This window comes from Manis pentadactyla, chromosome 15 (genome assembly GCF_030020395.1).
Source record: "Manis pentadactyla isolate mManPen7 chromosome 15, mManPen7.hap1, whole genome shotgun sequence".
Classification (NCBI taxonomy): Eukaryota; Metazoa; Chordata; class Mammalia; order Pholidota; family Manidae; genus Manis; species Manis pentadactyla.
In genome coordinates, this window is record NC_080033.1 from 36,565,922 (window position 1) to 36,587,301 (window position 21,380).

Sequence of the window (21,380 nt, forward strand, 5' to 3'; positions counted from 1 at the left end):
CTCCCCTCGGCCCTCTTGTCCCTCTCAGAGCCATCTCCCGCTCCCTTCCCGTGTCTGCTGGCTCCTCACCCCATTTCCTTTCCCTCCACTCTCACAGGATCTGCCCACCCCCTGCCTGCTCCCTCCCCCTGGTGCCTTTTCCTGCAATCCTCCTTCCCCACCTGACTCCTCGCCCCTCTCCCAACCACAGGGAGAAAGGAGCCCAGGAATGGACAAGGTTGCCCAGCTTGCTGAGCCTCAGGGAGCCTGACCGAGCAAATCCCATCCCACCTGCTCAGGGAGAGGAGTGGGGGCAGGGGCTCATTATGCACACAGACAGCCCAGCCACAGGGAAGAGCCCAGGGCTGGCAGAACCACCCCCCCCCCAGGTCATACTTGCAAAGCCAGTGTCTGGAGCAACGACCAGTCTGAGAATTCCCTTCACCTCCCTCTATAGCAACTGCCCCAGTCTGGGGGTCCCAGGAGGGGCATTGCATCTGGCCAGAACAGAACTTCTAACAGATGGGATGTCACGGAGCATGGCAGGAGGGCCTGAGAGATGGGAGGAGGAGCGTGAGGCTTGTGGGGGTGCCAAGCTGTCAGAGGCAGTGGGGGTCAGTCACAAAGAGCATGGGCTCTGAGGAAGGGCTGCCAGGTTTAAACACCTTCTCTGTCACTTCCCAGCTGTGTGACCTCGGGCAAATTATAACTTCTCTGAGCCTCAGTTTCTTCATCTGTAAAATGGGAATGGTGGTCACAATACCCATTTCCCAGGACTGTTGTGAGGATGGAATGGGATGCTGCATGGTGTAAGCACTCTATAAATGGCAGTTATCATGTCATGATGACAACTATGATAGCTGTGCCCTGCGCGGGTGGCTCTGAGAAGGTGACAGGACTTCAACAGAGTGGCCATATAGGAGACCCCTCCGTATCCAGACTCCCTAGGCCCCCCAACCCCCCTGGGCCTCTGTATTAGCCAAGGGTGCCTCAGAGCTAAGGATGCATCCAGCAGGTTTGTCCACCTGCTTCTGACCCTGAAAAAGAAGCAGCCCCTCTCAAGGGTGCAGAGCAGCAGGACCCAGAGGACTGGGGAATTGCCCTGGCCACCTACCTGTAATTCGTCACCAATTATAACTGTGGACGTGAGCAGAGGGGGGCCTGGGGCCTGCCACTAACTTTGCTATCTGACTTTTCACTCAACAGTACTTCTGTGTTTCACCACGGGGCCATTCAGTGGTGGCTGCAGCTGAGGTGGACCCTCATGGAGTTCACCACGTCTTGTGGGAAGCAATGATCGGAAAACCGTATCAGAGAAATGTAAGATCACAATGGGAGTGAGAGCTACAAAGAACTTAACATAACTATACTCGCAGACTTAATACTTGTACATGATGTAAGGATATTCCTTCGTTGGAATCCCCAAGCTTGGAACATCAGAGGTAGATGAGATCCACCCTCATCTTTAGACAAGGAAACTGACCCCTGAGGGACAAAGGGCCCAGTTCACCCACAGTCCCTCTGTGGCAACAGCTAGAACTCAGGTCTCCCAACACCAAATTCAGGGTGCTTTCCTCTCTACCAAAAGGCACACTGAGAACAGTCACCTCTGGCGGTTCAGGGTCCAAAGGGACACATAAGGAAGCAATTCCCACGTGCCATGTGTGATGCTGAGCACCTTATCCCATCTCCACTGCACACGGGGTCTTCACATGGCCGCTAAGAGCAGCTACATGGACCACAGACCCTGGAGGCAGGTCAGATCATGACCTTGCTGGGCGAAAGAGCAGAGAGTATTAGATTACCTCTGGCTATAATCCTGTAAACCCACATGTGTGTGTGGCCAAGGACCAAGAGAAAGGACGTACACAGGAAAAAAAAGGTGTTTGGATAATGAGGATTTTTTTCTCAAAACTCAGTTAAATGTTGCCTTTGTTTCATCTACTGAATTCTCAGGTTGTAAAATTATAATAACACATCCAGATAAGTGAAGAATATTTAGATTTTCAAATTGCCCTGGAGAAAATGAAAGGGACATTAAAACCATCGTGATTACCATTAGCCCGAAGGATGGATGGTAAGAGAAACAGGGCAGAGATGAAAAGACCCTAGGCTGCAGGCCAGAAAACCATCAGTGGTTGAGTGGCACTGATCATGTCAGTCTTGGGAAGCCTGCCTTTGGGATGAAGAAGAAAGGAGCTAAGTCCCACAAGGTGCTGGTCAGGATGAGAGAGGTCCCATGACATCAGGCTTCTCACCCCCAAGCAGCAAACGGAGGGGAGCTGCCCTGGGCTGGCAGCAGAAACCTGGCTCATGAAGAGTATGGAACCCATCTGGGAGCCCCATCTTCTTAGAAGACCCCACTGCCCAGAAGTCCTTTCCTGATGTGAACCACTTCTAGGTGCCTCAGCAGGCTGAGCAATACCTACTCCCACCCCAACCCAAGAGAGTGGCTCACAAATGAAGGGACCCCATCAGCAGTGGGAGCCTGAGGGCCGCCTGCCAGCACTGGGCACAGCAGTTCTATGTGCAGCCCTCCCGCATCGGCCCAGAAAGGCAGAAACACAGGCACCATCAACACAGCTGCTGGCCATTCCCAGACTCAGAGACCCAGCCAGGCCAGTCAGAAGGATTTACAAGGGTACAAGGGACACTGGACAGCTGCCTCCATCCGGGCATCAGGCAGCCCAGCCAGGTACCCAAGCTCAAAGGCCAGCAGTGGGCAGAAGATGAGGAAGAAGGCAGCCCAGGGCACAGTCTTCAAGGGTCAAACAGCACCCCACCCCAACAGGTTGTAACTGTTCCGTGGCTTTATGGAGCAGGTCCCCTCAGCACACACTAACTGGGCTAGGTGCACCCAGCTGGGGACAAAGCAGGGAGTCCCTGTCTTCATGCAGCATGGGGTCTAGTGGGACTGAGTAGCAGCCAGCTCTGGTTCCTTGGCCTTATGCCCCACTGTCCTCACCAGGCCCCTGCCCCAGCCTATCACTGTCAGAACAGGGGAAAGATTTCTCCACCCCAGTCCTGTTCTTCCTCCAGGCCTCCCCATTACAGAAAAGAGCTCTAAATCATGGCCCAAGCCAGTAACCCTGGGGTCATCCTGGCAGCCCATACTCCCCTGCCCCAGTACTTAATCCACCTCAAGTCCTGTCAATTCTGCCACCTAGAATGGCCCTTGAATAGACTCTTTGTTCCCCATCTCCACCACATGCACCACCATCTCTGCTTCCCCACTGGCCCACACCCACCCTCTGCAGCACAGTGGCACAAACTTCCAAGAGCAAATCTGATGTGCCAAGACCCCCAGTGCCTCCACCTTGGTGCACGAGACCCTGCAGGACCTGGTCCTCACCCCTCTGCATGTGCCCCTTGCTCATCAGCACGTTCGTAACACTGCCTGATGACAGTCTTCCAACACGCCAACACCTTCTTGCCTTGGGGTCTGTGAACACTCTCGCTGAACTACCATCCACCGTTATTTCTATTCATTCTACCCAAATTTTCAAAATCAATTCTTCAGAGAAGGCTTTGCTTCTCTCATTCTTCATGGTCTTCCTTTAGGCCATTTACATGCCTCCAGGGATACATGTAGTTATGTGGCGATTCATCCATCATCCTCCCCCATGGACCAGGCTTGCCTTGCTCACCATTGTAGACCTAGCACCGAGCCTGGCACATAGTAGATGCTCAAAAAATATCTACAACAACATTCAGTGCCTGAAAATTCTGGTACTTGATCTTGGGGTAAGTGGGCAGGAAGGCCAGCCTGGGACCCTCCCAGGAAATGTCCCATTAGCATTGCCCAAAGGCAAGGCAGTTCTCACAGGGACCTGTACCCACAGCAGCAGAATGGGTCCCCGTCCTCATGAAACACCTAGCACTCAGCAGAGGTGACGCGTGGCCTCAGACCTCATGAGCAGTCCCCTGCCAGCCCCACGCAACTCACCGCCACGTACTGCCCCGGCATCCAGCTCAGAGCAGGCCATTCTCGGGCCACAGGTCTTCCTGGTCAGCCCCATGCAGGGGCTGCAGGGCCTTTTCAAGGCCTCCCAGCCTCTCCTCCTGGCCCACCTTGATTCCTCATGGCCTTGCTTTTGGCCATTTACTAGTTATGCGGCTCTGCCTCCACAGTCAGGGCTTTCCCACCTCCCAGTCTTTGCCATCACTGTCTTCTGACAAAAAGACTTCTTCCTCATCGTCCCCTCTGAGAGATTTCCCATAACGACCCAAATTTCTGACTTCTTTTAGAAATCTGGAAGATTGAGCAACAGAAGGTCCAGCCTCCAGCAAGGCAACCGGTGGCAGGAACTGAGGAGCAGTGGCACCCCTGAGCAGGCAGGTAACCGCCACCCACCCACCCCCAGCCCCCTCAGCTGCCCGACCGCCATCATCACCTGATCTGGCGGTCCCTACAGAGCCACACACCTCTTGGTTCTTACCACAGGGACCTCTGGCCATCCCACAGGACCTGTGACTGGCAGGTGCCCTGCATTTGCTCTGTAGGGAAGATGTACAAACATACCAGATGGTGACACCCAGCCCTCTGCCTCCCACCTTCCTGGGCCAATGCCTCCATTTTATATTGGCTACCTGAGTTACCGGTTCATATACCTCCTCCTGTGGTTTGAACCTTATAGTTTATTAACATCCACTAATAAACAGTGTGTGGGCCTCCCACAGTGCCACCAAGAGAAGTCCAGCTCTGCGGGCTAAGCCTTCCCTGTCCTGCAAGCTCTCAGCACATCTTTGGCCATAAGGGAACAATTAGGAAAAACTCCCTCCAGGTTATATTTAGAAAGGGATGGAGGGGGAAAATGCTTCCTCTAGTAATTTTCATTCAGTGGCACAGGACAGTCTGTCCCCACCTACCCCCAGACCAGCACCACGGGGCAGGCAACTGCCTCTCCTGAACATGAGTTAAAATCAAGCCCAGCCTCTGTCCAGCCCTGATTATGCCTGCGTTTAAAAATAAGATGTGAAAGATGCATTATGTAAGACCTGTAGCACTCTCCTGCCCACCTCCGACTCTGGAATCAAAGATCATCATTTCTGCCATCAAAAACGAATGAAAGAAAGGCAGGAACAATGAAAATAGCTGCCCAACATGAGCCAGATCAAAGACGTGGGCACAGAAAATGAGGAGCCGGGGGGCCTTTAATTACTGCCTGCATCCTCCGAGTCATGTGGTGAGAGGGGAGAAGAAAAGTTTTGAAGGCCACCAGGTTCCATCCTGCTGTGGCTCCTGTTTCCACCGCCAGCACCAGTTCCCGACAAACTCACGTCTTTCATTTCCCTCCCTTTTTTCCCTCCTTTTTCTCTGCCCCCCACATGCCAGACAGGACTCCCAGGCTCCCCAGTGTTCACCATCCCCCAGCAGAGAGAGCTCAAAGGGGCTCCTCGGAGACCCCGAGGAAGGGACATGGCCCCCCTCAGAAGGCTGAAGGCTGGGTGGCCCCAGCCCACCACAGTCAGAGGGGCTCCAGGAGGGACCAGGATCCACCACGGGAGCTGACACCATAGACCACAGCGACTTTTTTTTTTCTTTTTTTTTGCAAGTCTCCCTGGTTGAGAGGGGGAAAAAAAACTCTTCAAATTCACATTGGGCAGGGCACCGTGGGGCAGCAGATCAAACCTGAGGACCGGCTGTTTGAGCTCAGCGGCAGAAAAAAGGATTGCCCAGGGACTGAGCTTAAGTAGAAGCTGGATTAAACTTCAAACGCAAACTCCCCCTTTTTCTACACAGCAGACAGTCATGGCTAATATTGCAATATGGACTCTAAAAATGCATTACAAATAACTTACTCTGGACCCAGACTTGGGCCTTTTGTATCAAAGGGAGGAGCCAGGAGGATAATTTTGACAGAAAGACACATGAAAACCCGCCCTCTTGCTTGACAGAAGGAAGTCCACCGAGCTTTGGGCCCAGGAGGCCAACTGCAGGCCCCAAGTGGGAGCCCATTCGGAAGAGACCTTGCTGGTGGGCCTTAGAGGCTCCGCCCGCAGCAAATTGAGGCTGGGATCTTCCCCAGTTATGATAATCCAGGTATATTTCATAAATGAAGAAGTTCCAGGACAGGGTGACAAAACGGTGGTAAATTAAAAATATCTAATGATTTAAATAAAGCACTGAGACACTTAAAACACATCACACACAATGGAGTATAACTGTTATTCACGTGATAAATGAGTGACTCACTGAAAAGGAAAAACAATTCACGGGTGGTATAGATAAGTAGGGGAGCAGAAGACAAATTCAAAGTTGTAGGACTTTCTTCAGGTATCCCTGGTCATTGGGAGGTCACTCCCTGGGGCCGGCACACTAGGGACCTCAAGAGAGCCTAGCTGTGAACACACGCATAACGGTGAGCACTAGGAAGCGTGGGTGCAGGGTAAGGGGCATGTGTTCTTGTTTGCCTGTGTTGGCTCACACGTGGGTCCGAGATGGGGTTGCATAATAAAGAATTTGGGTAAAAACGTGCTGCTTTCCTAGACTATTTTTCAGAGAGACCAAAGCCCACCTTCCTAGATGACTGCTCTCTGTGACATCAGGGGTTCGGAGGTACCTACCACATCAGTGAGAACAAACCGGCCCTCCCCCTTCACCCAAGAATGCCCAGGAAGAGGCTAGTAGTCCCTAAGAGTGAACAACTTCTGTGGCACATTTGGAGTTTCCACTGCCGGATCTCCACATAACCGTACAAAGGGCAGTGACAGGCTGGGTATCGCCAGACATGTACCTGGGTCTGTGAGGAGCACAGACAGAAAAGTCAGGGTGGGTCCTTCTTCATAATGGTCACATCTCTGGACCCCACAAGCCCCCAGGGGCTCCCAGGGCAAGAGCCAGCTCTCCCAAGAGAATTCAACAGCGGAAGGACTGTAGGTGGCGCCTCTCCTGGGTCCACCCAGGCACCGTGGCCAGGACTGCTTCACACTGCCCCACCTACCATCATTGGGGAAGGCTCCTCTCCACACCCATCTCATCCCTTGGGGGTGTCCTGTTCCAAAGAAACAGGTGTCCAGGCCAAAGAAAACAGAACCACCGTTCATGGACCGCAGCCCCACTGTGCCAGGCACTGTGCTGGCCCTTCACACTCAGAATCCCACATCACCACACAAGTGAGGCTTCAGTGGCCCAATTCCTCAGAAGGGTAAACTAGAGCTCACAAGTAGGTTAACTGCTAATGACCATAGGCCTTGGGCAGAAAAAGGATTCAAACACAGGACTGTCACACTTTCCATGGTGTGACACCATCTTCCAAAGATTCTTTAGAGCTTCCACTCCATCAACAATAATAGTAATAATAACAATGAAACTAATAATGATCATAAATACCTTTGATAAAAAGGTACAAACCAGAGAGGCCCTGGAGGAGGTAGCAATGAGGTACTGTTGGTTAAGCAAGTAAGTTATTCATGCCCAAAACAGAACTGGAGGCAGGCCTGTGGGAAGCCTTCCCACTCCCCAGGACAAGCTCATGCAAGCAGCACTGAGTAGCATTCCTGAGGGGAACAGGGTCAGAGGAGATGGAGACAGCACAACAAGGAGGCCAAAGAGTGTGCCTCTTTTTCTCCCACCTAGAGGACAGACATGTCAGCCACCAGCATTCAAAGGAGAAAAACGAAAGCAAGGGGTGTTTCCTCCCCTTGCCCCCAACCACCCAAGACTGAATTGTGCAGCCAGGCCCTGACTCAGGGAAGGCCTAACAGAGCTGCAACGGGTGGCAGCCAAGGAGAAGCAGCCTGGGGGGGTCTGCCCACCCCAGCACCCCCAGACTGGAGACAGCAGGCTGGCGGGGAGGAACACATATGCAGGGGTGGGGGGTGCTCCAGAGAGGGGCCAGGAGGTCTGCAGGCAAACTTAATGAATTCCTGTGAGCAGATTCCTGTCTCGCCAGACTCAGACCCTCGGGAGTGTGTGGAGACAGGAGGGGCAACCTCCCCTAGAAGCCAACAGCTCCAGCCTGAGGCACAGGCGTCTGATCAGGGTCGTTGATTACTTCCCTCTCTCAAGCTAGCTCATGGCTGACTTTGGGCTTCTGGTCACAAGGAGGGAGTCTGCAGTGGCCATCCCTTAGTCGGTGGAGAAGGATTTGGCTAAACCAGAACAGCGGTGCCCTTCAGAAAGGAGTGAACACAGCCCAAAAAGATGTACTCAGGTTGGAAACATATATACAAAAAGTATGTACAAAGAATCACTCTAGTCTACCAGTCTGAAATTTCTAACCTGCGGAAGGAAAATCAGCCAGGTACCTTCTGGGCCCCTCCCAGCTGGAAAGACACTTGAGTCTGAGCAAACATTCACTCCATGGGACAGTACAACTCAGTGCCAAGAACTTGGGATCTGTGGTCAGACAGACATGGTTTTGCCACTGGGTCCTGCTACATCCTGGCTGGGCAACCTTGAGCAAGTTACTGAACATCTCTGGGCCTCAGTTTCTTGATAGATAAAAATAAAGGATCTCCAAAGTATCTAAGAGAGAGGTTGAGGGTATTCAAATATGGTACCTAAGAAGGAATCAGCAGGGTGGCTGGCACAAGGTAAGTGTAGGTAAGTTGCCTTGTGATGATTATTGGCCTGCGACTGAGCTCAGAACAATGGCTCAGCATTCTCCTGATGCTAAGGAATCAAACGCCTACTGCCCCACTGCCCCATTTTTTACGAAGGACACTTCATATGTGAGTATCCCCACCTGTGAGCTGGAAGGGAGAAAATGAGGTTTTCTCCCTCTGCACGCTCTCCTCCTTCGGAATCCCAGCATGCATCCCTGGTGCACAGAGCTGCAGGAAAAACCCAGCAGGACCACAGCAGAGCCAGGCCCAAGACCTACAAGGAAGCAAGCCCCAGTGGGGCAAGGGAATGAGATCCACGGGACCCAGTGGCTCCCACCCAAGGACCAACCCTGGAAACAAGCATAATACCCCTCCCTCCCCAGCCAGAGCAGGGAAGCCCTGAAGCCACCTCATCCCTCTTGATGGCAGCAAACACAGAAGCCAACGGGACCAGCCACACAGGAGGAAGACTCCAGAAAGGGACAAGGAGGGGCTGGGCAAGGTTAAACTCCTGGGGTGGACAATGCCGACAGGCAGGCAGATGCCCACCCACTGGCAATGTGCCACATAAAAAACTCACTTTCAGATTTTTAACACATTTCCACACCTATTCCCTTTATGAAGTCTCTCTCAGAAGATATTACTGTCCCTGCTATTTAGAAGACAAATTAAGCATTAATAAAATTCCTCATGCCTGTGTCCCAAGCATAGCCTAGCACTGTGCCTAGCACATAGTAAGTGCTTAGTATATACTTCTTCAGTAAATGAGTAAAAAATAATCACAGACTCCCTCTGTGAGTTCCATAAGGGCAAGATATTATATTTATTCACTTCTTGTCTGAATGCAACAGAGTACATGAATAAGTGAGTGAATTAATAAAAATACTAATGGCTAACATTTGTTTACATGTTTAGTATGTGTCAAGCATTGCTCTGAGCACTTTACATGGGTTAACTTGTTTAATTCTCAGTACAACCGTATGAGATATGTACTATTGTTAGTTCCATTTTACAGATGAGGAAACTGAGGCACAGAGAGCTAAGTAACTTGCCCAGCGTCACACAGTAAATAAGAAGCAGAAGTGAGATTAGAGCCCAGTCAGGGTCCAGAGCCTGTGCAATGCACCAACAAACTCTGAAGGCTGAGGTGGAATGTGCCACACTTTCTAGCCTGTCCAGCATCCATCCCTGCCCTCTGTTACAAGCAGCCCTGTCTTCCTTGAGCAAACACCCTCCCTATGTGATTCAGGGACACCAGGCTGGCCAAATGGCACAGTATCCCACAGCCACAGCCACTGGTGTGAAAACAGACACATGACCAACCTGGGCCAATCAGAGTGAATCCTGAAACTTTGTTACACTACAGAAAAGAGCTGCTCTACTTCAGCAGGGAGGATACGAGTGTGGAGCCAATGAGGGGAGGGGATTAACTTGCCCCCCTTAGGAAGAGTCTGGCCAAGAATGAAGCCAACAAAGAGGACAGAGACAAGAGAACATGAGAGGTCATGCCTGAAGTTTGATAGTTAAGCCAGTCTGAGATGTGACTTCATTATTTACAACTGAAAGATCTCTGACCAAGGCCATGGCCCAGTTCAACATTTGCAAATGAGGACTCAGAGCAGTGAGCGCCTTTCTCAAGTTCACATGGTCAGGCCAAGGTGAGAGCCAAGTCTCACGAGCATCCCTCTGCCAGTGTGTCTGCAGCATCACTCCTCTGTCTCTGTCTAACAGGAATCTCCCCAGCAAAGCTCATTTCAGTGGACCCCTGTTATCACCACAGGGAATAAAGATGATTAATAAATATTTGGTGAGGAAGGAGGAAAGGAAAGCAGGAGGGAAGAGGCGGTGACTAAACTCCTGGTGGTCAAGCACTGCTGTTATTCATCTCTGTGTCACCATGTGCCAAGCACAGTGTCTGGTAGAGAACGGGCTCCAAAAATCTCCTTTGAGTGTACGAGTGAATGCCCGTAATAAAGCATTGAGTCTTCATTCTACCAAATGACTATGGAAAGGGTTCCACTAAATTGCTAGGGGTATTTTCAGTAGGATTTGATTTATAAAACTCCTAACTGCACACATGGTTTTGTACCTCTAGCCAGTTCTCAAAGTACTTTTTTGCCCATATGTCAAGACATTCCATCTCTGCTCCTCTTCAAGTAGGGATGCAAGCTGTGCAGCCTGGGCACTGAGATGCTCTTTAGCATCCCTTTTCTTTCCATCTTCTCACAGCCCTCAGACTTCCAAGGGCTAAAGGAACCATACCTTCCTCTCCCGCAAAGGGCACTCCCCAAGCAGGACCCAAGCTGGCCTCCAAGAGAAGGGAGCAGAGGCCCTGCCTTCCTCTTCCAGGAAGACTCTGATGCCTTCTAGCCAGAACAGGCACCCCTGGGCCACAGCAGGGCTGAAGGGGACCAGGCAGTTTTTGGTTCTCCTAACAGCTTCTTGGGGTAGTATTGAGAGGGCCTCAGGAAATCCTCTTGAGCATTTCTGAGATATAAAATATGGTCTAGCATTGTGTGCAGAGAACAGTCTCTGCAATTGAGCAAAAGTTGACAAGAAATACCCAACACCTACCTGCACCCACACCCCGGCTGAAAGCAGGAGAGCATGACCCTCAGAGGCACCTCTGGCTCCATCCCCACATCCCACTCACACTATGGCTCAGACCTCATGCCTTCCTTCCTTGGGCCTCTTCTCTAGCTCTGTGCTAAGCAGATCAGACTAACCATCCCTTGGCAAGCTTACAGAGTTTTGTTTCGTTGGTTATGAAGCAAAAAGAGTGTTGGCTCTGGAGCTGAGAGGATATGGAGCAGAATTCATACTGGACAACTCTAACAAGAACAACAGCTCCTGTTTATTGAATGCTTACTGTGCATGCTCCAAGCCCTTGAAACACCACGTCTCAATGCATCCTCCAAACACCCCTGTGAAGCAGATCTTATTAGTAGCCCCATTTTACAGATGAGTGAACCGAGGCACGGAGATGTTCAGTAAGTTATCAAGAGTCACAGAGTTGGCAAGTGATGGCGTCATGTGATCTCAGGCAGGTCTATTTATCCTCTTGGAGTCCCAGCGGACTCATCTGTAAAGTGGGCCCAAACGTCCAACTCTCAAGAGTTATTGTAAGAAGTCAAAGAGATCAGGGAGACAAAAGAGCTAGGCACCGCATGGTGGAAATGGCTCCTTCCCTCCTTTCCTCCCACTGGAAAGACAGGGGTGCTCATACCTTCTCACTGCCACCTCACCAAGCAGGTAGAGAAACCCTGAGACAAGGGTGAGAGGTTGCTCTGAATTCCATGCCATGTGGCCTCATACAGGAGACAGCGTTGTTATTTGTTGTTGACTGAAAGGCTCTGATTTAAATAATTGGGCTATATTGAGATCTAGCTCCAAACAAAGAAAGTGAAACAAGACTGCTAGAGAAAGACCAACAAGACTGCTAGAGAAAGACCCCATACCAAGGGCTCCCCACAGCGCCAGGTTCCGAAATCTGATTCCATAGGCCCCCTTCTCAAGGTGTTTTTCCACCTCCGGTGGCAGCCTTGGGAGCAGGAGGCCCAAGCCTGGCTGGCCAGGCTGGCCTCTCCCCTCTGCCCCTTTGAAGTGCCCAGCATGGGGTGGGCTGGAAGGAAACCCTGGGCCACAGAGGCCGGCTGTGGCAGCACCTACCCACCCCCACCCGGCCGCCTCCCCCTCATTGTGCAGCGTGACTGGGCCTTTGTTGCCAAAACCCAGGCTGGGGACAGCCAGGGACCTGGCCTCATTATGTGCCTGACCTCAGGCAAGCCCCCTCCCTCCCAGGGTGGAAGGTTAACGTGGCTGCCCGCCATGCAGGCCTGGGCCTCCGGGAGGCCTCCTTCCAGGGACAAAGGACCAGCCCCCTTCCTCTTCTCCAGGCCCCAAAACAGCTGCCAGCCTGCAGAGCCCATTCATGAGGGGAGCTGAGGGGCCCGGAGGCATGCAGTCCCTGGCTTTGATGGCTCAGAAGTCACCAGGGGGCCTCCTTTCCAAACCTCCTTCCTCCCACCCCATGGAGGAGGCAAAGCTCAGGGGGAGCTGCCCAAGGGCTGATGCAGGAATGCAGTGAGTCCTGGGGGAGGAGGCTGGCTGCAGAGGGCCCACACCAGGGCCCACGCCATTCTCTGAGCACACTCAGACCCCTGCTTCCACGCCAGGTTAATGATGTCAGCCCCTCACCAAGGCAGGATGGGGTGGGCCCAACAAGGGGCCAGAAGACAATCAGGAGCCCCTCAAGACTGCCCCACTGGGTCCTTCTGTGACTTGGTTTCTGATACAGAATCCATGTCACATAGCCATAGATGGGCTGGGAGAAAGGTGGCTCTCAGAAAGAGGAAAGGCCAGAAAAGATGTGGGAAAGGGACAAAAGTCCCTGTAGCTTATGGCATCACCTTACAGATTCCTTTACTCAATAATAATTACCTACTAGGTAGGACCCTTGCATATATGCCAAGCACCAGGTAGCATCACCTGGAAGGCTGCTTCTGATTGCTTCCCTTACACAATTTCCAGCTATTTGGAGGCCTGCACCTCGCACACTGGACTGACACACAGTTTTACTCCGCACTGATTTTAATTTCAGAAGACTCCAGGGAAATTTTTTGGAGTGTTTTATTTGCTGAAGATCCTGGAGCCAACACAGGAGCTCCCTGGGGCACAGCGGGACCCGATTAGGAACCAGCAAACTGGGGCCAGGCAGCGGAGTGGGTGTGAGTGCCGGAGTTGTACGTTCACGCGTGTCTCTTGAAAGCAGGTGTGTCCCAGCGTGTGCACAACAAAAGGCTGGCTGAAAGCAGTACCTAAGGAGCAGGCAGGCAGCATGAGCCCTCGGAAGCAGCCTGGTTGGCCCATTGTTGAGAAGGGCTGCCTTTCAAGGGACAAAAGGTAGGGGGGTTGGGGGGCAGGACAACACACGCGGGAGAGGTAGGCACATCTGTATATGGGATAAAATGCTGTCCCATTATCGGGCCGTCTCCCCGGCAGCACGGTGTGGGAGGCGAGCGCGTGCATGTGCGTGTGCGCGGGGATGCGCCCACTCACACTGTCCTGCCCAGCCAGGAGACGCAGCGCCGGGCACTCTTACAAAGACATCGATTTTTCCTCCTCCCTTACCAGAGGACGATCAGATGAGCTCCCGGAGTGACATGTCCTTAACTTTTCAGCAGAGTCTTCTTCTCCGACTTGTTTGTTTGTAAGATATTTTTTAAAACCTGATCTCTAAGTGCGTCTGTCCGCAGCCTCCACCTCCCCAGCTCCCTCCCAGAAAGCAAGGAGAGCATGTGCTGATTATCGGCGCGTGCAGGCTGCTCACCGGGCGGCCTGGGCTCTGAGAATGCCAGGGGGTTAGAAATTGGGGAGGGGGCGGAATTAATTGCCAAGAAAACACAAGGCTGTGTTGTGACTTTGATTCCATCAATTACCATTATCTTTCTCCGCAGGTCCGCCAACCATCCCCCGGAACCGGCCGCGTTTAACTTTCTTTGCCAGTCCCGATACCCCGTCAGATTTCTGGCGGTGCCACGCCGCCCGCCCGGGCCCCTTCTGGGCCCTTATCAGCCTCTCCCAGTCAGCCTGGCCCGGCACAGCTGTTCCAGGCCCTCAGCCCCTCACTTTATCTGCGCGCACAGACCTCGGCCTGGCAAGCGGCGGGCCCGGCGCCGGCTCCACATTCCCCAGGAAGCCGGCTGGGAACACAGCCGCCCTGCTCCCAGAATCCTCTGGGAGTTCATTACCAGCCAGGGTACCCCAGCCCCGCAGCCAAGGTGCGGGCCGCGCCGCCCAGCCTCGCCGCCGGCATCATTAAAACTCCAGCCTTCTGAAGAGAAGAGAGAACAAAACCACAAATTTAGATTAATAAAGCATTTGTTGATTCTACAGCAATTTAGCAGGCCCCTAAGAAACCCACCAGAGACCCGCGGAGCTCCAGTAATTTTCTGTTATATTATCTTTCTTGTAAAATACTTCCCCAGACAGAGTCCCCAAAGGGGCTCAAATATCACTGTGACTAACCAAAATCAATGTGCACTCACCTATTGACATTTTTACATAGTTTTTGGATTTAGTATCCAGCCGAAAACACAATCAACTCCTCTGCCAAGGAACCGACAGGCACTTAGCTAGTCAGCTATTAGTGTTACAAAGGAAAAAACGCAGGCACCCAGGGGAGCGGGGCGAGGAGGTACTGACGTCAGGGGGTAATTGGGTGTCTGAGAGAAATTGCCAGCGGCTGGCCGGCTCCCCCGGGGCTGCACAAAGCTGAGCTGTAACTCTAATAAAGGAGAGGAAATTCTAGAAAAGGGGGCTTTGCTACAAAGGAGCCAGGGCAGACACCAAAAATAGCCCTTTGGAAATAAATAAATGTGGCCAAAGCATATAGATCTAAAAAATAAAATAAATCACTGCGCAGAGGAGGCTCTCTGGCCTCTCCTCCCTGGACATCTGTTTGGGGATCAAGGACTCTGCCTTCCCCCCACCACCCTTCCTCCCTGCAACCATACAGATTTCAGCGCTGGAAGGAGGTTTGCCATATATTTTGGCGAATAGGATGGGTTGTTTGAACCGAAGTTTGCAATCCCCTCTTTCCCAAAGGCAGTATCTTCCTTGTGTGCTTAGAGGCACACAGAAAGGAATTTCTATTGTTTGGTTTTGGTAGTTTTTATGGTTTTGGTTTTGGTTTGTTCTTCTTTTCAGGGTTGGGGCATCTTGTAGTGCTTCCTCCATTTGGTAAAAAATTTAGAGGTTCTTGCCACATGGTCTGGACCTCCCCTGGAAAAAGTATGTATTCTTAGGAAAGGGGTTAGCTTTTCTTCCTTTACCTCTCTCCCACCCACTACCATGGCTCTCAACCCTGAGGTCAGAGGCTGTGGAAGCATCTGGGCAGACTTCACTGCCTCCCCTGAATAAGGCCAAAATCTCTAAGAGGAAGGAGGACAGGAAAATGGCGGCCCCCGCCCTGCAGCTCCGGAACCAGGCCCCAGGCTGGGATGCGGCTCTCCCTTGGGAGGCGGTAGCCCTCAGAGGACCCGGGGAGGGAGTGGGGAGAAGAAGGTCTGAGACCCAGAGGCTGCCGGGAAATTCAGGACTTCTTGGTCAGGCAGGAGAGGGTGACTTGGGGAAAGAAATGGCAAAAATGGGATTCCCAGGGTCAGATTCTATTTCACCGTTTTGAAAGAAAAAGGAAAAAATAGGCCCTGGATTTTAAAAAGAAGAAGAAAGAAAAAGGAAAACGCAGAATGCACTCCAACCCAAAGCTACTTGGAAATTGGTCTGAACAAAGGTCTTCAGCTAAAAATGTCAAATCAGCACCACGGGGGCTCCTTGCCCTCTCAGTCTCTGAGCCCCTGCTGAAGCCCATGGGGCCTGCTGGGAGAAGAAAAGGTCCCTCCTGGGGTCTGCCCAGGGCTGTGAGCCTGAAGCCCCATCCCATCAAGACACCCCAGGAGCCACCCGAACTTCCTGGCTGGGGGGTTTCAGGGTGGCTGGGACTCAGTTCCATTCCCTGCCATGCACCGGTGCCAACACCAAGGGGGAAAATCCGGCTGGAAAACAGAAAGAGATCCTACAACTGACAGCCCAGGGGAGGAAAGCAGAGCTCAGGAACGTGCCAGCCAGCGCCCTGGCACCAAATCACAAACCTTGAATCAATGATGCAATTGCTTAATTAATCAGCCCGCTCAGGGTGGTGCAGAGGATCTCTGTGAGTGTCTGACCCAACCAGCTCCTGATGGGCAAACCCCCCTCCTCGGCCCCCCTCTGCTGGACCCACGGGACCACAGATGGTTGAGCACCGTCTGGGAGTTTCACTGAGGGGGGAAAATGTGAGTTCCCCAGTCCCCTGTGTGATCCAGTCACTCTGGCAGAAAGGAGGAGGGAGGGACAGAGGCAGAGGGAGGAGGGAAGGAGGAGGGTCTTATCAGCAACTTAGAATTTCTTGGCCTTGGCTGCTGTAAGTTAGCTCCCTCAGTGTTATTTTCTTGTCCCAGTCAATGAGACTGTAATAGAAATAAAGAGAGCGAGAGACCTCTTTTCAGCAAGCCAGCGAGTGCCAGATTTAGGAGGGAAAAAAAGGCAGCTTAAATTAACCTAAGGCTTAACACACGGAAGTCTTGTAACTTTAAAAAAAATAATACCGAAGGTGAGTATGCAGATGGTAGAGGCTGCAAATAGTCACACACAGACACTGGTGTGAGTGTGTGTGTGTGTGTGTTGGGGGATAGGAGGCAACACCCCTTCTGTCTTTTCAAGACTTCAGCAACAAACTGTTTGCAAAAAAGTAGTAGGCAACTTCAATGTTTCCTACTCTGATGGCCCCAGTTGGGAGTGAGGGTTTGAAACCAGTTCACACGGGGGGTTGGCCCATCTCCAACGCTGATTTTCTCATCTTTAATGCACAGAAGGGAGGGGAGAGGGGGAGAGTAAGAAGGCCAATATCTCAAACCGACCCCAAACAGTTAATGATAATGAGACGGGAGCGCACTACAGGAGTTTAACAGCTCCAAGGAAGAGGGGAGACCCGGGAGAGGGGCGCGGCAGAGGTGTTTTCAGTGACCAAAAAGAAAAATAATTTCTTTTTAAACAATACCCCTTGACACTGGGTGTTTAAAGAGAATATACTCCAGCCCCTAAAATATCAAAGTGAGATTTAAAAATAGAAAAGTCATTTCCCCCCTTCCCCGTTGCAGATTTTACTGTAGCGTTCTAGAAGGCAGATTAAATGAAGGAAGCTCAAACACACTCAATTTTGTCCTTTAGCAAATTCTTCTCTTTCACTCTTGCATGAAGAAAAAAAATCTCCCCACAGAGTTTTTCTCTTCTTCCTGGTGTGGATCTGGGCCCCTGCAGTGCCCTGTGTAATTTCCAGTTCCTCAGAATTCAGGTATTAATAAAGACCCCATGGGGACTTCCAACAATATAACCCTACATTTTGAGGCATTATGAAAGGAAACCCCCAGGGGTCTGTGGCTCAAATTTCTGAAATGTAGGCATTGTAAAAGGCACCCCAGGGGATGCCCGCAATAGAAATCTGCTGAATTCAAAGCATTTTGGAAGTCCTGGTGGGAGTCATTACTCCCACTGGAAGCTTTTTACAAAACATGTGTTGCTGACATGTTGACAGATTGCTCAGTGAAGTGTTTAGGTGCATGCACAAGGCGGGCCTTTGGAGACGCTCGGCGCTGCCAGCGAGTCTCCGAACGCTGGAACCGGTACCATCCATATTTCATAACAGGGGAGGCCAAGGCAGCCGGGGACAGGAGGAGTGTTCTCCGAACCAGCAGCGAGCCTCACACCCCTCCGCAGAGGAGCCACTTCAAGTGGGCCAGCCCAGTCCTCGCCTTTGGAAGCCAGTCTGTGCAGCACAGCTGTGACGGCCCTTGTATCCTGCCAAGGGCTTTACTGAAGGAATCTTGAGGCGACCTCCCTGATCACGGCAGAGCCTCGAGCAGACCGAACAGAGGAGGGGGCAGGGCGGGGGGCGGGGGCTGACAGGACCCTCACCTCCACCCCCTGCCCTCCAGAAGAGGCTGCATGGTGGGGAAGGGGTTTGAATTGGGGTGCACTGGCCTTGACAGCGTTAAGCTCAGGAAACTGATCTGTGACTTTAATAAGGCAGAGGGGCCCAGAGGAATTAGCTGCCTAGGTGATGGAGGCCTGAGATGGATGGAAATGTATTCATGGCCTGGTGGGCCAAGGGCCAGGCTGGGGCCCTGGGGAGGTCGGCTCACCCACAGCCCCACAGGCTCCAGGGCTCTCTTCTCCAGGAGACTTTCTCAACCACTCAAGAAGTGAGTGCCAAGCAGGCCTGCTTGTGCGTGTGTATACACACACACACACCCACACACACACACACACACTCCATGGCAGGATAATGCGCCATATGCCCATGTTCATAAAATTTTTACGGTAAAAGCAGATGTAGTTTGATAAATGTGTACATGTGTTGATAGGAACCCACACACCAACACACACACAGGCACATTCCAACACCACCACCAGGCCTTCTCCTTCCCCGGCTCTGCTTCTACCCTTGGGACCTCCCCACACATGCACCAGGATGAGAGAGGCAATGTGCTTAACCACACCGTGGCCACTGGGACACACAAAGAAATCTCTAGAAATTTCATTGTGTGGTGTTTTTTTTTTTTTTATTCTCTTTGAACTGTACTATCTATTCCATTGTCAACTTGAGGTTTTCCTGTATTGGATTTTTTTTAAAGAACATTAGTGGGTAAAAATTTTTTCTGCTTGGCTCAACAGTATTTAGAATCAGGGGTCAGGGGGATCGTGGGGGATGGTAACCACGTGTCCAGCCCAGCCCTACATTTCCCAGGATTTCACCCCCAGGCTGGAAACTGACTTTGGAGTTGGCTTGTAGGTACCAGAAACACATTCTCATCCTGGAGGCCTTTCAGGTCTTTTCCTCCTATCAGAAGTAAATTGCATTTCCATGCACAAATGGCTTTTCCAAAAGAAGGATGCAAGATTCCATTCCCCCAAATCCTCCATAGACCTCTGGGGACAAAGGCTCCAGAGAGGTACCTGGCAGGGGAGCCCCACCCTGGGTGTCAGCCCTGCAGGAGGCCAATGGGAGATGGATAAAGCTCCACTGACTCAAGTCCTTTCCCACCAGCCCGACTCACTGGGCTGCCAGGGGTTTTGTATCTACTAGCTCCTAAGTGCCTGGCTGTGAGTTGCATGCATCAAGCAAGCACATAATAGATGACCAGCAGTAACTGTGTGCTGAGTAAAGAGTGAATGAAGGACATTATGCATCAGAAGATTGGAGACTGACAAAAATTAGGCTTGGGGTGGATTAATGATTGTGCATTGAGCATTGACCCCCCTATACAGAATTTTATTGTTGTTAACAACCATTTGATCAATAAATATGAGAGATGCCCTCACAAAAAAAAAATATATATATATAAACACACTTCCAATTGTAAAATAAATAAGTAACCGGGATGTAATGAATATAGTCAAGATATTGTAACAGCTTGGTATGGTGATAGCTGGTACCTAGAATTATCATGTATATAAATGTTGAATCACTGTGTTGTACACCTGAAACTAATGTAATACTGTGTGTCAACTACCCTTCAATAAAAAATAATTATCCAAAAAAAAAGAGTGAATGAAGGATTAATGAAAACCCCAGGCCATGGATGAGGTTGTTACTGTCAACCCCAGTAGGTATACTCCATTCAGTCTCCAGGAGGGAAGGACAGGTTTCCCTTTCTGAGCAGACTTTGGGGGCCCCCTCTTCTTCAGAGCAGAGACCTTGGTCTCAGAGGCTGATGGAGGTGGCTGAACCCTGGCCCCAAGGGTCCACTTTCCACAGGGCTGCCCCTTGACCCAGTATCCAACTATGCGGTACCCAGAGGGGGACCATCTGGGTGTGCAGAGGGGCAAGAAGAACTGAGAGGGAGGGGAGGGATCTTTGGTGGAAACCCCACCACCACCAAGGCCTCACTCCTTCAGGAATATCAAAGCCCATGTAAACCTCCCCCTCAGGATGCCAGGCCTGTGATATGCGGACCCTTGTTGAGTCCTCCCACTCTAAGCCCCCCTAGTCCTGTCTGCAGGATTCTGACTACTCCTCCCTGGATGACAGCAACTTATGTTTATGCCTTACTAGGGTGACCCACTTGTTCCAGTTTTCTGGGACTTCCCTGATTTTAGTGCTGAAAATCTTACATCCCAGGAAGCCCCTCAGTCTGGGGTAAACTGGAACCATTGGTCACCCTATACCCAAACTGTGAGCTCTGTGAGGGCGGGGACCAGCATAAAGTCTGATATTTAACAGGAGTGCACTAAACTTTTTGTTGAACCCATACATGAATACATTAAGGCTTTTGTGCCTGGGTTCCAACAGGCCTGAGGGAGTAGGAAGGTTTGTGTCCCATCATATAGGACAAAGCTCCAATCCCAGAGAACTGCTCCTCAGAGCACACGTACCAGGCCCAAAGGCAGCAGCTCACCTGGGCTGCACCGGAAGCCTTCAGACATGGCTGCTGCAGCTGGCAGCCAGGCATAAAAGCTTACAGCTTGCAGTGACATCCACTCTGCACTGGCATTCCTCCTGCTCACCACCAGCAGCAGCCCCTTGGCCTCCTAGAAGCTCCCAACTCCCTCCTGGCCTGGGAGCAACTTATGAGCAGACACCACCTTTACTGACCTTTCTATCTGCTCATTCCCACCTGACCCCTCCAGCCTCTTCCCTCCCAGAGCCTTTGGACTTGACTTTCAAAGGTTAAACAATAGCAGACTGGGATGTGGAGTCTCCTTTCTGGGAGAAGGTGGGAGGGTCCTTGGAACTGGGAGAAGAAAATGGCCTCAAATAAAGGCTAAACTCTGGCTACGTCAGGAGAAAGATGGGAATGCAGGGGATTCATTCATCCAATAAATACTTCCCATGAACTCTCCAGTCAAAGGCCTAGCCCTGGGCAAACAAAGGTGAAAAGTCAAGATCCCCATGTATCACAAGACCTCTGGGTGGACCACTGGGTGTGTCCAGTCTAGCTACAGAGGACTGTAATACACAACTGAACACAGCCATACAATGAAACAATAGGAAGCTGATTAAAGGAGGCTTTAGTACAATATTTAACAATATGATAAGCTGTTTGCCATCTATAGGTAAGTGGAAAAAAAGCAGATTGTGGGACAAGAATCTGGAATGATAGCACTGGATACTCTGATTTATGGCTGGGCTTTATTTTCTTCTCTTGGCTTGTCTCTATTTGATAGATCTTCTGCAATGAATTTGCCTAAGTATGAAACAAGAAAACTGTATTTTGAAAACAAGGGAGTGGGCCAAGTGCTGCTGGGGGCCC

The 21,380-nt window shown here is 51.3% G+C and overlaps 1 protein-coding gene and 1 long non-coding RNA gene across 4 annotated transcripts in view; both read right to left on the bottom strand.

Annotated features, from left to right (window-relative positions):
* ZNF423 (zinc finger protein 423) overlaps positions 1-21,380 on the bottom strand; it is a 319,514-nt gene that overhangs the window by 167,654 nt on the left and 130,480 nt on the right. The window lies entirely within an intron of this gene.
* On the bottom strand, positions 12,875-15,367 carry LOC130681138 (uncharacterized). The gene is made up of 3 exons (XR_008994184.1): positions 14,577-15,367; positions 14,177-14,362; positions 12,875-13,346 (listed from the first exon to the last, which is right to left on the bottom strand). It is a non-coding gene; the product is annotated as an uncharacterized LOC130681138 (long non-coding RNA).